This window comes from Homarus americanus, unplaced genomic scaffold (assembly GCF_018991925.1).
Source record: "Homarus americanus isolate GMGI-L3 unplaced genomic scaffold, GMGI_Hamer_2.0 scaffold6845, whole genome shotgun sequence".
Classification (NCBI taxonomy): domain Eukaryota; kingdom Metazoa; phylum Arthropoda; class Malacostraca; order Decapoda; family Nephropidae; genus Homarus; species Homarus americanus.
In genome coordinates this window covers 1-15,773 of record NW_024723872.1, presented here as the reverse complement: position 1 = coordinate 15,773, position 15,773 = coordinate 1, and the positions used below count along the sequence as shown (strand labels likewise).

The window sequence follows — 15,773 nt, the reverse complement described above, 5'->3', positions numbered from 1 at the left end:
CTCTCTCCGCGGACCTCAACTTTTAATTTCACCCATCCATCCCAATTTCTGCCTTCCCCTGGCCCTCCTAACGTAACGTAACGTAACGTAACGTAACGTAACCTCACCTAACCTAACCTCACCAAACCAAAACAAAACCTAACCAAACTAAACCAAACCAAACTAAACCAAACCAAACTAAACCTAACCAAACCAAACCTAACCAAACTAAACCTAACCTAACTCAACCTAACTCAACCAAACCTAATCTGACCTAATGTAACCTAACCAAACCTATCAAAATCCATAACAAACGGGGTCCGCCCACTAGAACCATACATCTCAGGTTTAGGTTAGGTTAGGTTGGGCACTAATTGAACATTGAAGCAGTAGAGGCACCCTGGAGTTTGTCATTAGGGACACTCACTCTCACATACAGTCACTCAAACACACGTTCAGGTCTGTGATGGCTGTGTGTGTGTTTGTTTACTACTCCAGGACGAGAAATTCACAAGGGTTCGTAAGCTAAATATTCCTTGTAACTAAAAACTGTCCCAAAACCATCACATTGTATTGAGAGTCTACGTTAACTAAATACGTTCATTTAGCACCAGTTACGAGACATAATTTACACCGAGACTCTACCTTAACACGATACGTTCACTGAGCACCAGTTAGGAGACAAAATTTACACTGAGACTTTACGTTAACTAGATACGTTCACTGAGCACCAGTTAGGAGACAAAATTTACACTGAGACTTTACCTTAACTAGATACGTTCACTTAGCACCAATTAGGAGACAGAATTTACACTGAGAGTCTACGTTAACTCGATACGTTCACTGAGCACCAGTTAGGAGACAAAATTTACACTGAGACTTTACCTTAACTAATATACGTTCACTCAATATTAAGCTATGAGAGATTATTTTCGAAAGATTGTCGACATTAAGTTTGTTTAGTGTTAAGTGAATATATCCAGTTAAGGTAAATTCTCGATACAATTTTAACGAAATAAAAGAATATATATATTTTGTTATCAAATCTAACGTTACTGAGAGAGAGAGAGAGAGAGAGAGAGAGAGAGAGAGAGAGATTGATTAAAACAACCACTACAAGAAGTACAATCAAAGAAGTACACAGGTAAGAAATTCACCTGTATAAGCAAATCAGGAAACAACAATAACACTTAACTACTCCCATCCACCTGAGTGTCCGCCTCGCCTCGCCTCGCCACCTCCCCAGGTCTCCCCTAAAGCATCATGTGAATTGCCTCACCTGGGGACCCAATAACACGATACACAGGGAATTGGAAACTATATCATTATTATAGGACCCCCAAACACAGCCTGCAACACCTACCTTATTACAGGATCAACACAGCCTGCACGACTCGCCTTATTACAGGATCAACACAGCCTGCACGACCCACCTTATTACAGGATCAACACAGCCTGCAACATCCACCTTATTACAGGATCAACACAGCCTGCAACACCCACCTTATTACAGGATCAACACACACACACACTATCATCATCACTATTAGACCATGCAACACTAAACAAACACACCTGTATGACGTCAAACGAACAGAATCATTTAATTAGTTCAGGTGAGTGACGGTTGTTAGTGACGGACCAATAAACGAAGCTGAAAATATTATAACCGTTAAGTTGTGGTGTGCATGGGAGGGCGGAGGGGAAGAGAGAGGAGGGGGGGTTAGGGAGGAAGGAGGAGGAGAGGGAGTGGGGAGAGGGTAGGAGGAGGAGAGGAGGGGGAAGGAAGAGGAAGGGGCAGATAGTTAACTCGCAATATATTCCCGATAAAAAAAAATTCTCCCTAGTTCGGATAATATGATTCTTGGTGCCACACACAAAAACACAATTCTCCCTAGTTCGGATAATATGATTCTTGGTGCCACACACAACGTGGGTGCCACATACACACATGGGTGCCACATACACAACGTGGGTGCCACACAACGTGGGTGCCACACACAACGTGGGTGCCACATACACACATGGGTGCCACACACAACGTGGCTGTCACATACACACATGGGTGCCACAAACATGGGTGCACACACGTGGGTGCCGCACACTACGTGGGTGCCGCACACACGTGGGTGCCACACACAACGTGGGTGGGTGCACATGGGTGTCACACACAACGTGGGTGTCACACACAACGTCACACACAACGTGGGCACAACCACACACATGGGTGTCACACACACACACGGTGTGCCACACACAACGTGGGTGTCACACACAACGTGGGTGGTGCCCACACATGGGTCACACACAACGCACACATGGGTGTCACACACACATGGGTCACACACATGTGTGCGTGGGTGCCACACACATGGGTGCCCCACACACATGGGTGCCACACACAACGGGTGCCACACACATGGGTGCCACACACAACGGGGTGCCACACACATGGGTGCCACATACATGAGTGCCACACACAGCGGTGCCACATACACATGGGTGCCACACACAACATGGGTGCCACACACAACGTGGTGCATACTTCATGGGTGCCACACAACACACACACATGGGTACACACACACGTCATGGGTGCCACACACACACATGGGTGCCACACACACATGGGTACCACACACACACATGGGTGCACACACATGGGGCCACATATAACATGGGTTTCACATTCAACATGGGTGCCATGTATAACATGGGTGCCACATATAACATGGGTGCCACACACATGGATGCCACACACAAAATGGTTGCCACACACAACATGGCTGCCACACACAATATGGTTGCCACCGCAACATGGGTGCTACCACAACATGGGTGCCGCACGCAACATGGGTGCCGCACGCAACATGGGTACCTCACAACATGGATGCCACACGCAACATGGGCGCCACCCACAACATGGGTGCCAACATATATAACACTGGGAGTCAGAAGGCTATCGAGGAGCCCCACTGTGACTTGAATAACACGACCAAACAGTGATGCTCGCTCTCCTTTTATCTCCGGCCAGTGTGCTCCTAAACCCAATAATAACCTCAACCACAAAGCGACCCGCTCACTTAATCAAAACATATGGATAAAATACAGTACTATGCGAGTAAAGGTCATTTCAACCTCTCGTCACAATAGCAGAGTCGCCCTTATGAATTATACAGAGTTGTGTACGAGTAAAGGTTAACTCAGCTCCCCTACAGTTACGATGGACCCCCACCGCGTGTTAAGGGGGAGAGGTAAAACTATTATCTACATCAGCTGGGCGCCGAGATGTACCGGGTGTAATTTTAAGAGCGTGTGGTGGAGGCCCAAGAGGGAGATGATGTCTGTCTGACACACAAAACCCATTACCATTTCTTATAATATACAAGTCAGGTTGGGTCTTATTACGACTGAGCCCTGTTACGATTACTTTGGGTTAAGTTAGGTTAAGAAAAGTTACGTTAGGTAAGGTTTCTCTAATACAATGTTAAACAGAGAACATTATAGTATTTAATTGACTTCACTTATATAGTGACCTTCATCAGTGGAATCTGATCTGATCCCTAATTGAATTTGCCAATTAACATGTAATTTACCCAATTAATTAGGTGAATTAAACGAAGCTAAACAAGACCTCCCATGGAGTTGGAGACAATTATTTCACAGTCTAGTAAAGTTACCCTCAACACACACACACGTAAACACATTCATTCACACACACACACACACACACACACACACATATCCTCTAGCTAATGCTAATCCATAAGTTGTAATGACTATATCAGAAATGAGTAAATCAGTAAGGTTAGATACAGACAAACAGGCAGACACGGAGCGACAGACACGATGGGCACTATATTGTGCCTAAAGACGCGGTCATTACACATGCGGGGGTCCTCAGACGTTACAGATACTAAAGTAATAGTAACAATAGTGAGGGAGAGAGGGGAGAGGGAGGAGGAGAGAGGGGGCGGGAGATGGGGCGGAGAGAGGGGCGGAGGAGAGAGGGGGCGGAGGGAGAGAGGGGGCGGAGGGAGAGAGGGGGCGGAGGGAAAGAGAGGGGGGAGGGAGAGAGGGGAGGGAGAGAGGGGGAGAGAGGGGGCGGAGGGAGAGAGAGGGGGGAAGAGGGAGAGAGGAGGGAGAGAGGGGGGAAGGGGGAGGGAGGGATGAGGGAGAGAGCGGGAGGAGGGAGCGAGGGGGGGCGATAAAAACACATGTGTAGGTGACAGTCTTGTTACACTTACAGCGCTTTTATGTTCCAAAACATATTATGAAGAATTTGTTGGATCTTATGGTTTATGGTTCTGGTGCATTTACTGGAACGGATACGCATATAAGCCCATGGGTTCACCACCCGGGGCTTATGAAGGTCGAATATATCCTGTACGAACCTATGTGGGTGTGAAAACTGTGTCATGGCCGAAAAAACAAAACGTTAGTGTTACACGCACTCCACCTCCTGGAATCTGCGGCAGAGTGTATTGCACTCACACACGGTGAAAGACATCGTGTCAAGTCAGTATGGAACACAGGGAGTGAACAAGAGGAGTGGTGGTAGTACAGGTGGTCACTGTGGCAGGTGGCTACCATAGACACCTCCCTTCCCCTATATATATATATATATATATATATATATATATATATATATATATATATATATATATATATATATATATATATATATATATATATATATATATATATATATATATATATATATATATTCCTCCTCGCGTCTTCCTGTTCTTTTACGCCAATATATGTAAACTTCATTTCTCATGACGTCACCAACATGGACACCCACAGCACACCGGAAGAAACAATAACGAAAGAAACTGCTGTCGGTCTATTGGTAGCACTGTTTAAACCCAGCCTTTAACACAGCTCATATATCAGAACAACCTATATTTGAAGCTTCCCAGAGTGTTCGATTTAATGTTGGTGTTCGGTAACTTACTCCAATCAATCAATATTTACCAAATTAATGCCAAATCAAAATGTCTAATTTAAAACCCCTCGCTACGTATTCGCTTCTGATTTAATAGTTTAAATACCTTAGTTATATCACCTCTACTTAGCTCCATCTTCCACGTAATCTGTCTCTATACTCAAGGTTCCTAATACCCGGGATTATCTTTCTCACCCCCTTCCGAATGCTTTGTAAGGTATGAGTAGCCATTTTATAGTACGGTGGCCACAACTGAACCGCACAATCTAATTGAGGTTTCACATACACTTGTCTTGTAACTAACACTCCTTGACATGACCCTAAGCTCCTTGTTAGTCTTGTTTCGAGTATATACGCATTACTGACATGGTTTAAGGTTCCTGTACTTATCATTACCCCTAAATCTTTTTCACAATTTAATATCTCTCTATCTACGTTGTTCAGTTGATAAGAGTGTTCCCTTGTTCCCAATCGGATTGTGTACCGTTAAAGCCGTCCATCTGTTCCCTGCCCATTAAACAACACCTTTAACCAATTTAACAGTTTCCCCTCCAACCCCACATTGAGCCTCTACTCTCCTCACCCAGTATCTTCATATACAACAAGAGTGTCAACAAAAACGATAAATAAAAGCCTTTACAAATCCTGGCATCATTTTTCCACCTCTTTGTATGAGTACTTGCGGACATAATTCCCTGGACACTTGGCAGTATCTGGGAAGGGAAGGGAAAGGAGGGGAGGGGACCGTGTCGTACTGAAGACTAAAGAAACGAATCAATTACATAGCAACAAGACTCTTGACAGACAATGATTGAAGGTCCTGACTGCCTGCCTGCCTTCTCACCCTCTCCTCCTCCATCCCCAGACTAACTAGGGCAGAACCTTCATGTTGTCTACACCACAACAGACAGACAGACAGACAACCACATGACTTTACAACACGATGGTAATATGCAGCTCCCTCCCTCTCCTGTAGGTGTATTCGGCTCACCTGATTACACACCCTAGCTTATCCCACCTGATTATTAAAGACCTAACCTAACCTAACCCATCCTAATCTAAACTAACCCAACCTAATGTAAAAATAACCCAATCTAATCTAAACTAACCTGTCCTAATCTAATCCAATTTAATCTAATCTAAACTAACCTATCCTAATCTAATCCAACTTAATCTAATCTAACCCAACCCAACCTAACCTAAACTAACCCAACCCAACTAAACCCAGCCCAGCTCAACCTAACCAAACCTAAACTTTAAGTGACTCGTGTCTCCCACCATACGTGTTAATGTTACGTCCAGTGGCTCATTTGGAGACACCTTCTCTCTGTACACTGTGCTGGAGGTCAGGTCAAGGTCCTGGGTCAGAAGTGTCAGGTCAGGTTCTTCTCCAGGTAATATGTGTCACCAGGTGGAATGTATCAATAGGCCACATGCGTCACCAGATGATATGCGTCGCCAGGCCACACGTGTCGCCAGGCCACACGTGTCGCCAGGCCACATGCGTCTCCAGGCAACATGCGTCGCCAGGCAACATGCGTCGCCAGGCCACACGTGCCACCAGGCCACACGTGCCACCAGGCCACACGCGTCACCAGGCCACACGCGTCACCAGGCCACATGCGTCGCCAGGCCACATGCGTCGCCAGGCCACATGCGTCGCCAGGCAACATGCGTCGCCAGGCAACAGGAACAAGCTTAGCAACTTTGTAGTAAGTGCGGGAACTCTGGAAAGTTTCAAAAGGAGGCTAGATAGATTCATGGATGATGGAGTGGTAGTAGCTCTCGACAGGACCTGCCATGCACAGGCCAACCGGCCTATTGCAGACTCCTTATTTTCTTATGTTCTTATGTAACATGCGTCGCCAGGCAACACGTGTCGCCAGGCAACACGTGTCGCCAGGCAACACGTGTCACCAGGCCACACGTGTCACCCTCCTCCAGCAGCATGTTACTGGTGAATGTCATTACCTGCATCACCATACACTCACCCCCTACACCGATTCAATCTCGTCTTGTTAGGTGGCAGCCACGTGGTGTGATGTGATGGAGGTAGTGGTGGCGGTCTGGAGGCGGTCCGGTGGTAGTAGTGGCGGTCTGGTGGCGGTCCGGTGGTAGTGGTGGCGGTCTGGAGGCGGTCCGGTGGTAGTAGTGGCGGTCTGGTGGCGGTCCGGTGGTAGTGGTGGCGGTCTGGAGGCGGTCCGGTGGTGACAGTGTGGTGATAATTTGGCATGATAGGATGGTGATGTTTTTATTTTTGAGAAACCTCCCGCTAAAATGGGTCATTATTTATTAATGGCTTTGCCGCGCATATAGTAATGTTCCCTCCACGGCCCTCACCCTCCCTACCATCCCTCCACAGCCTCACCCTCCCCTACCTTCCCTCGGCCCTCCACCCTCCCCTACCTTCCCTCCACAGCCCTCACCTCCCCTACCATCCCTCGGCCCTCACCTCCCCTACCTTCCCTCACAGCCCTCACCCTCCCCTACCTTCCTCCACGGCCCTCACCCTCCCCTTCCCTCCCCAGCCTCCCACCCTCCCTACCATCCTCCTGGCCCTGCACTCTGCCCCTCCACAGCCCTCACCCTCCCTTACCTTCCCTCCGGTCTCCCACCCTCCCCTACAGCTGATCCTGACCCTCACCCTCCCCTTCCCTCCCGGCCCTCACCCTCCCTACCTTCCTCGGCCTCTCCCTCTACCTTCCTCCCGGCCCTCCCCTCCCCTACCTTCCTCCACGGCCTCACCCTCCCCTACCTTCCTCCGGCCTCACCACCCCTACCTTCCCTCACGGCCTCACCTACAACCTTCCCTCCCCAGCCCTCACCCTCCCCTACCCCTTCCCTCCACAGCCTCACCCTCCCCTACCCAGCCCTCCGGCCTTCACCCTCCCCCAACCTTCCCTCCCACAGCCTCACCCCTCCCCCACCTTCCCTCCACAGCCCCTCACCCTCCCCTACCTTCCCTCCAGGCCCCTCACCCTCCCTACAGCCCCTCCTGACCCTCCCTCCCCTTCCCTCACAGCCCTTACCCTCCCCTACCTTCCCTCCCCACAGCCCTCGCCCTCCCCTACCTTCCCTCCCCAGCCTCTTATCCTACCTTCCCTCCACAACCCTCACCCCTCCCCTACCTTACCTCCACAGCCCTCGCCCTCCCCTACCTTCCCTCCACAGCCCTCACCCTCCCCTACCTTCCCTCCACAGCCCTCACCCTCCCCTACCTTCCCTCCACAGCCCTCCCTTTCACCACGGTGTACTTGGTGAGCGAGGAGGATGGCAGAGAATACAGACAGTTAAGATGGGCTGAAGAAAACGAGTTAGGTATAACAACTACTGGTGTTACAACAATACTAATAATACAATGGCTGCCCCTCGAGGCTGGTCGGCCAACCTGGGTATGAATATGTTTAACCCCTTGAGTACGATGACTTAATACCTTCAGTACGATAATTTAAACCCTCGAGTACAGAAACATCGCACTTGAGGTAATAGTTTATCGTACTCGAACGTATACGAGAATAACTACAAAGTCACGAAATATACACAAACTTACCTAAAACTCTTCGAAGACTTGACATTCGCGGTGACACTCAAGATGACTTCCCTCCTTCAGCCACTAGACTTGCCCTGCCTGGCTCAACGTTCTTCGGTTCCTACACCCAAAATTTTCAACTCTATGGATCAATTTCTCACTAATACACGAGTTCAGCCACTGGTAGGTAGCTCCCACGGCGACAAGGCAGAGACACTGGTTGAGGGGTCACCATTCTCGTGAGGGGGGAGGCTGGTTGGCTGGCTGGTGGCGGGTCATGTACAGTCGCCCCTCACCAACACTACAAGGTTCTGTACGGCGGTGCAGGTGAGGCCACCACCCATTACATAATTGACTTCCTGCCCAGATTAGAAACATCGCGCCGGCGTCACTCACCACCACCACGATGTGTGAGGGAGGTCGTCACTCACCACTACAAAAGGTGTGTGAGGGAAGTCGTCACTCACCACCACCAAGATGTGTGAGGGAGGTCGTCACTCACCACTACAAAAGGTGTGTGAGGGAAGTCGTCACTCACCACCACCAAGATGTGTGAGGGAGGTCGTCACTCACCACCACCACGACAACATTAGCTTTACTCAGTCTTAACAAACAGTACATCGATATTTATATTTAGGGAGAAAGAGATTTTTGGAGGGGAGAGGGGAGAGTATGAGGGCTGTGAGAGGGAGGAGTCGGGGAGAGTATGAAGGTTTTAAGAGGGAAGGACAAAGGGAGAGGGAGAATACGAGGCTGTGAGAGAGGGGGGGAAGTGTCAGGGAGAGTATGGGAGTCTGTGAGGAGAGACATGGGGAGTATGGTTGCTGTGAGAGGGGGGGAAGACAGGGAAAGTATGGGAGGCTATGAGAAGGAACGAGAAGGGAGAGGGAGAATATGGGGACTGAGAAAAGTGGAGGCAGGGAGAGTATGGGGGCCCGAGGGAGGGGAGACGAAGACTTAGCTGCCCCCCAAAAATTGCTAAAGTTTACTGTGTGTTCTTCTCAAACTTCTCCATAAGTTTTGTTTGAATCGAGAAGGTCATTTGTGACTCACTAAAATACATTTTCCTCGTCGTCCAGTTGAGTCAATATGAGAGGCGGCGGTGTGACCTATGAGCCGTGGACCCCAGCCTTAGGAGGAGACTCTTTCCTAACCTTAACTTATTTAATCTAACCTAACCCCTCACCTCACCTAACCTAACCTAAGGTAGCCTAATCTACCCTAACCAAACCTAATCTAGCCTTACCTAACCTACCCCAACCTAACCCAGCTTTATCTAACCAAGCTCTACCTAACCTAAACTAATGCAACTTATTGATGAGATCAGTGTAGATTTTGGCGCATTTTGATTGGTGTTCAGTATACCAATCAGCTTGCTTTAATACATATAAGTGTCCTTATTACGTACAGGTGTCCTTATTACGTACAGGTGGCTTTATTATGTATAACTATCCTTATTACGTGCAGGTGCCTTTATTACGTGCAGGTGCCTTTATTACGTGCAGGTGCCTTTATTACTTGCAGGTGTCCTTATTACGTGCAGGTGAATTTATTACGTGAGGTGACTTTATTACGTGCAGGAGTAGTTATTACGTACAGGTTTCCTTATTAGGTTCAGGTGCCCTTATTACGTGCAGGTTACTTTATTACGTACATGTGTCCTTATTACATATAGGTGTCCTTATTACGTACAGGTTACTATTACGTGCAGGTGACTTACGTGCAGGTGACTATTACGAGCAGGTGTCCTTATTGCGTGCAAGTGTCCTTGTTACGTGCAGGTGTTCTTATTAGGTGCAGGTGACTATTAGGTGCAGGTGTCCTTATTACGTGCAGGTGACTTAATTACGTGCAGGTGTCTATATTACGTGCAGGTTATTAATACGCGCAGGTGTCCTTTTTGTGTAATGGTGTCCTTATTAAGTACATCATTAATGGTGTCCTTATTAAGCATCATCTTAGTTATATCATATTCAATATCTAGATTTTCGATTTTTTTTTTAGATTGTCCCCGAGGGGACTAGTTTATTGGGCACCCCCTTACATCCTGTGCAAGGTGAAGCGCAGAAGCGCTTACAGCGCCCATCTGGGAAGCATGCTAAGTTCATGCTTGCCTTTATGAATCATGCATTAAGGGCGTAGAAGCCTGAAGGGTCATAGGTTCTGTCAAGTTACATAAAGTGGCAGAATGATGAGTGTGTGTGGGGGGAAAGTTCCCGGTACAATTCATCTGTTTATGGCAAAGTGTGGCAGGTCCCTCATAATGTCAAGTGCCAGGCCTGTCACTAGGAGGAGGGATATCTGGTCAGGAAGGGGTCATTATCTAGAGAGGAAACGTAATATAGTGTGTGTGTGTGTGTGTGTGTGTGTGTGTGTGTGTGTGTGTGTGTGTGTAGAAAGAGAAGAGTGAGTTAGAAGAGAAAGAGAGAAAGAATTTCCGATATCCGATAACGTCCCATACTAATGTACTGTATATATCGGTCGATTGTGGTGTAATTAATTAAAAACATGGATCCAGGTTATATAATAAACATTATTACACTTCGATAGATATATATATATATATATATATATATATATATATATATATATATATATATATATATATATATATATATATATATATATAATTTATATTTATGTTTATATAGTTCTCTCTCTCTCTCTCTCTCTCTCTCCCCTGCATTTCTTTTCTCCCTCCCTACCTTTCATTTTCTCTCCCTTTCCTCCTCTCTCCCATTCTCTCTCACAGGTAATTTCGTGGCCGTGACCTGGCACTCGGAGGCACGCAACCTGTGTACTTTGGTTCTATCCCGTGGTTCTACTAGACAATTTATATACCCTGGCTCTTCCCTACGGTTAGGTTAGCTTAGGTTAGGTTAGGTACTACTATCCTTATCCCACTATTAATCCTCCTCCTCACCACTGGCTAAGTCGTGGCTCCCAGCATAACATCACCACCACTCCAGATGTATAAATATATTAGACCATACATTCAGACAACATAAATCTCTCTGTCAATGTTACTGCCTCGACCATCACGTGAGTTACCTGCCCCGCGGTGATCTGTGCCGTGGACGATTGACAAACACGTTTTCATTTGGCCAAGTTCTTATTATATATAACAGCTAGTGTAGTCTCGCGTAGTCTTCAGCCCCATGAGTACGATGTTTGAACCCCTTGAGTATGATGTTTTAACCCCTTGAGTACGATGTTTGAACCCCTTGAGTATGATGTTTTAGCTCCTTAAATATGTATGGTGTTTTAACCCCTTGAGTATGATGTTTTAGCTCCTTTAAATATGTATGGTGTTTTAACCCATTGAGTACGATGTTTGAACCCCTTGAGTATGATGTTTTAACCCCTTGAGTACGATGTTTGAACCCCTTGAGTATGATGTTTTAGCTCCTTAAATATGTATGGTGTTTTAACCCCTTGAGTATGATGTTTGAACCTCCCTCCATCCTTCAATACTTGTTTCCGCCTTCTTCCATCCTCCCTTCTCTTCATCCGTCCATTCCTACCTTTCCCCTCCCACCACCCACCCCTCCTTTCACCCTCCCTCCATTCACCCTCCATCCACCCCTCCTTTTACCCTCCATCCATCTAGCCCTCCCTTCTCCCTCTATCCATCCACATCTCCCCTCACCCTCCATCCAGCCTTCCCTTCTCCCTCCATCCATCCATCCACCCCTTGCTTCCTTCTCCATCCATCCACCCCTCCCTCCATGCATCCAACCCTCCCTCGGGTGGCACAGAGCCGTCACCTCCACTACACCAAACACACTTACTAGACAAAGTTGTAACCCGGCGTCATACAGGAACTCTGTGCCGAACTAGAGAGAATCACATTCAATAACACTTGGTATTCATTGAGTGTGTGTCATATAGTACGTGGCTCAGGGAGGTGCTCACCCTTCACCCTCAGTCACTCTCCACCCTCACACTAACCACATCACCCTCACCCTTCACACTCATCCTTCACCCTCACACTAACCACATCACCCCCACCCTTTACACTGATCCTTCACCCTCACACTAACCACATCACCCTCACCCTTCACACTGATCCTTCACCCACACACTAACCACATCACCCCCACCCTTTACACTGATCCTTCACCCTCACACTAACCACATCACCCTCACCCTTTACACTGATCCTTCACCCTCACACTAACCACATCACCCTCACCCTTCACACTGATCCTTCACCCTCACACTAACCACATCACCCTCACCCTTCACACTGATCCTTCACCCTCACACTAGCCACATCACCCTCACCCTTCACACTGATCCTTCACCTTCACCCTTCCTCCGCCACACAATACAACACAACACCCTCACCATAGGGAAGGAAGGAAGGCCGCCTCGTCCATTGGAAAGAATATCAAAATCTTTCATATTTCTCCTTCAATAAAAGAAAAAAGTTTGAGAAAAGAAAGTGTGGAACTGTAAGTGACATTTCACGGTGGTAAACTGCCTGGGGCAGTGGTGGAGGTGGGCGGTGGGAAGTGGCAAGTGTTGAAGAATGTGAAGCTAGGTGGGGCGGTGGTGGTGGGCTGTGGCGAAGGTGGGCGGTGGTATTGACTGGTGGTAGTGGAGGTGGGCGGTGGTATTGACTGGTGGTAGTGGAGGTGGGCGCTGGTGGAGGTGGAAGTGGCAAGTGTTGAAGAGGGTGGTGGTGGTGGAAGCTGAATTTTGAATTTTTGAATTTTGCCGATTACAGCGGCTAGTTTATTGTGCACCCCATACTCATCTGTGAGCGGTAGCGCAAAAGGATTACAGAGTAGAATTTACAACGGGTCATAATAATTAACCCCCGTGGTCAGGATATTATGGCACTGAATGTTACACAGTATTTAAAATACATTATTTGTTTAGTTCTATACATAAAGGGTAACTTATTCACAACTGCGTGAGTACAGGCGTGTGAGGCAGTATGTCTGGCCGCACACTTTGTTATTCACATTTGCGTGAGAAGTATTCAAGCACATAGTGTATTTGGTTCTGTGCATGAGAACTAATATAGTTACTTAGTGCAAAAAAGTGGATACAATCTTAATATGTCTGCTATCTTGCCATTAGAGATGAAGTGTTGTGCCATTTCACACACAGTGTGCTTGGACCTGTCCCTAAAAGGTTCTATCTTCACACAGTCGAGGACGTAGTGTTCAAGTGTGTGGCCATATGTCTGGCCACACACTTTACATTTAGTCTTGTTTACATCTGCTTGAAGAACATACTGCCAGAGGAACTTACTGTATATCCTAACCTTAGTCAAGCGGTGACAACATCTTGTGCTGGTGGATGTGGGCGGCGGTGTGGGTGGTAGTGGGCGGCGGTGTGGGGGTGGTGGTGGTGGGCGGCGGTGGGGGTGGTGGTGGTGGTGGTGGGTGGTGGTGGTGGTGGGCGGCGGTGTGTGGGTGGTGGTGGTGGGCGGCGGTGGGTGGTGGTGGTGGGCGGCGGTGTGGGGGTGGTGGTGGGCGGCGGTGGGTGGTGGTGGTGGTGGGCGGCGGTGTGGGTGGTGGAGGTGGGCGGCGGTGGGTGGTGGAGGTGGGCGGTGGAGGTGGTGGTAGAGGTGGGCGATGGTGGATGTGGAATGGATAGTGGTGATGGAGGTGGCGGTGGTGTGGGTGTATGGTGGTAGAGGAGGACGTTGGTGGATGGTGGTAGGAGGGCGGCGGTGGATGGCGGTAGATGTGGGCGGTGGTGGATGGTGGTAGATGTGGGCGGTGGTAGAGGTGGGTGGTGGTAGAGGAGGGTGGTGGTGGATGGTGGTAGAGGAAGGCGGTAGTGGATGGTGGTAGATGTGGGCGGTGGATGGTGGTAGATGGGCGGTGGTGGATGGTGGTAGAGGAGGGTGGTGGTGGATGGTGGTAGAGGAAGGCGGTAGTGGATGGTGGTAGATGTGGGCGGTGGTGGATGGTGGTAGATGTGGGCGGTGGTGGATGGTGGTAGAGGAGGGGGTGGTGGATGGTGGTAGAGGTGGGCGGTGGTGGATGGTGGTAGAGGAGGGCGGTGGTGGTGGATGGTGGTAGAGGTGGGCGGTGGTAGAGGAGGGTGGTGGTGGATGGTGGTAGAGGTGGGTGGTGGATGGTGGTAGAGGTGGGCGGTGGTGGATGGTAGAGGAGGACGGTGGTGGATGGTGGTAGAGGTGGGCGGTGGTGGATGGTAGAGGTGGGCGGTGGTGGATGGTGGTAGAGGAGGGCGGTGGTGGATGGTGGTAGAGGAGGGCGGTGGTGGACGGTGGGTGGTGGATGGTGGTGGGTGGACGGTGGTGGTGGATGGTGGTGGTATGGTGGGATGGTGGTTGAGGTGGGCGGTGGTGTAAACAAAAGATCAACTGCACCATAAATTTGCCGACACTGCACCATAACCTTGTCTACACTGTGCCACGTCTTCTTAACTAAAATAAACACTGAACAGCGAAAACTGTAACTCTCGTTCATTTAACTGGCTAAAAACTGTAACCAGATAACATAACTCAATCAAAACTAACTGGGATAACTGATAAAAATTAAGCTCTGGATGATTTAACTGATAAAACAAACTGTCACTTAACTGGGTAAACATTGTAACTTTAGATGACTTAACTGGAGATAATTTTTTACTCTTTCACTTAAGGCATCCACACTACTGGCAGGTTCAGCCAGCGTCTTGTTTACATACACCACACTGAGATTCCCCCTTCCTTCGTTCGTTCCTTCCTCCCTCCCTCCCTCCCTCCCTCCTTCCTTCCTTCCTTCCTTCCTTTCTTCCTCGTCCCATCCTTCCTTCCTTCCCTCCCTCCTCCCTCCCTCCGTCCGTCCGTCCGTCCTATCCTTCCTTCCTTCCTCCGTCCCATCCTTCCTTCCTTTCCCCCTCCTCCTTCCCTCCCTCCGTCCGTCCTATCCTTCCTTCCTTCCTTCCCTCCCTCCCTCCCTCCGTCCTGTCCTATCCTATCCTCCCTCCGTCCTATCCTTCCTTCCCTTTCCAACACCCTCTACCCCATCCTCTCTTGCCCCCCTTCCTCCCCGAAGACCTTCTACCTCGCCCACCCACCTGCTTCACTGAACCCCCACTATCTCTCCTACCCTCCACCTCCTTCCCTACCTTTACCAATCACTTCTACCCCACCCTCTCCCCCACTCCCTCCACTCCCTACCTCCACTCCACCCACCCTCCCTGCACCTCCATTACTCCCAGACGCCGACTTGAAATTTACCTCCTTTGAAATATGCAAAATTACCCCAATACTGTCAGAGGCATCACATCCCTACAACTTCTGAGCTCACCTTAAGTTTCTATGTCCTGGTCGTATTGGAGGAC

At 48.7% G+C, this 15,773-nt stretch overlaps 1 protein-coding gene across 1 annotated transcript in view; it reads right to left on the bottom strand.

The window, feature by feature from the left end:
* The window catches only part of LOC121863979 (nitric oxide synthase-like protein), a 179,045-nt gene extending 170,307 nt beyond the window's left edge, over window positions 1-8,738 (bottom strand). The window contains exon 1 of the mRNA XM_042362836.1: window positions 8,481-8,738. The gene's annotated coding sequence lies outside the window, so the exon portion shown is untranslated. The remainder of the gene's footprint in view (window positions 1-8,480) is intronic.
* Window positions 8,739-15,773: the final 7,035 nt, after the last annotated feature.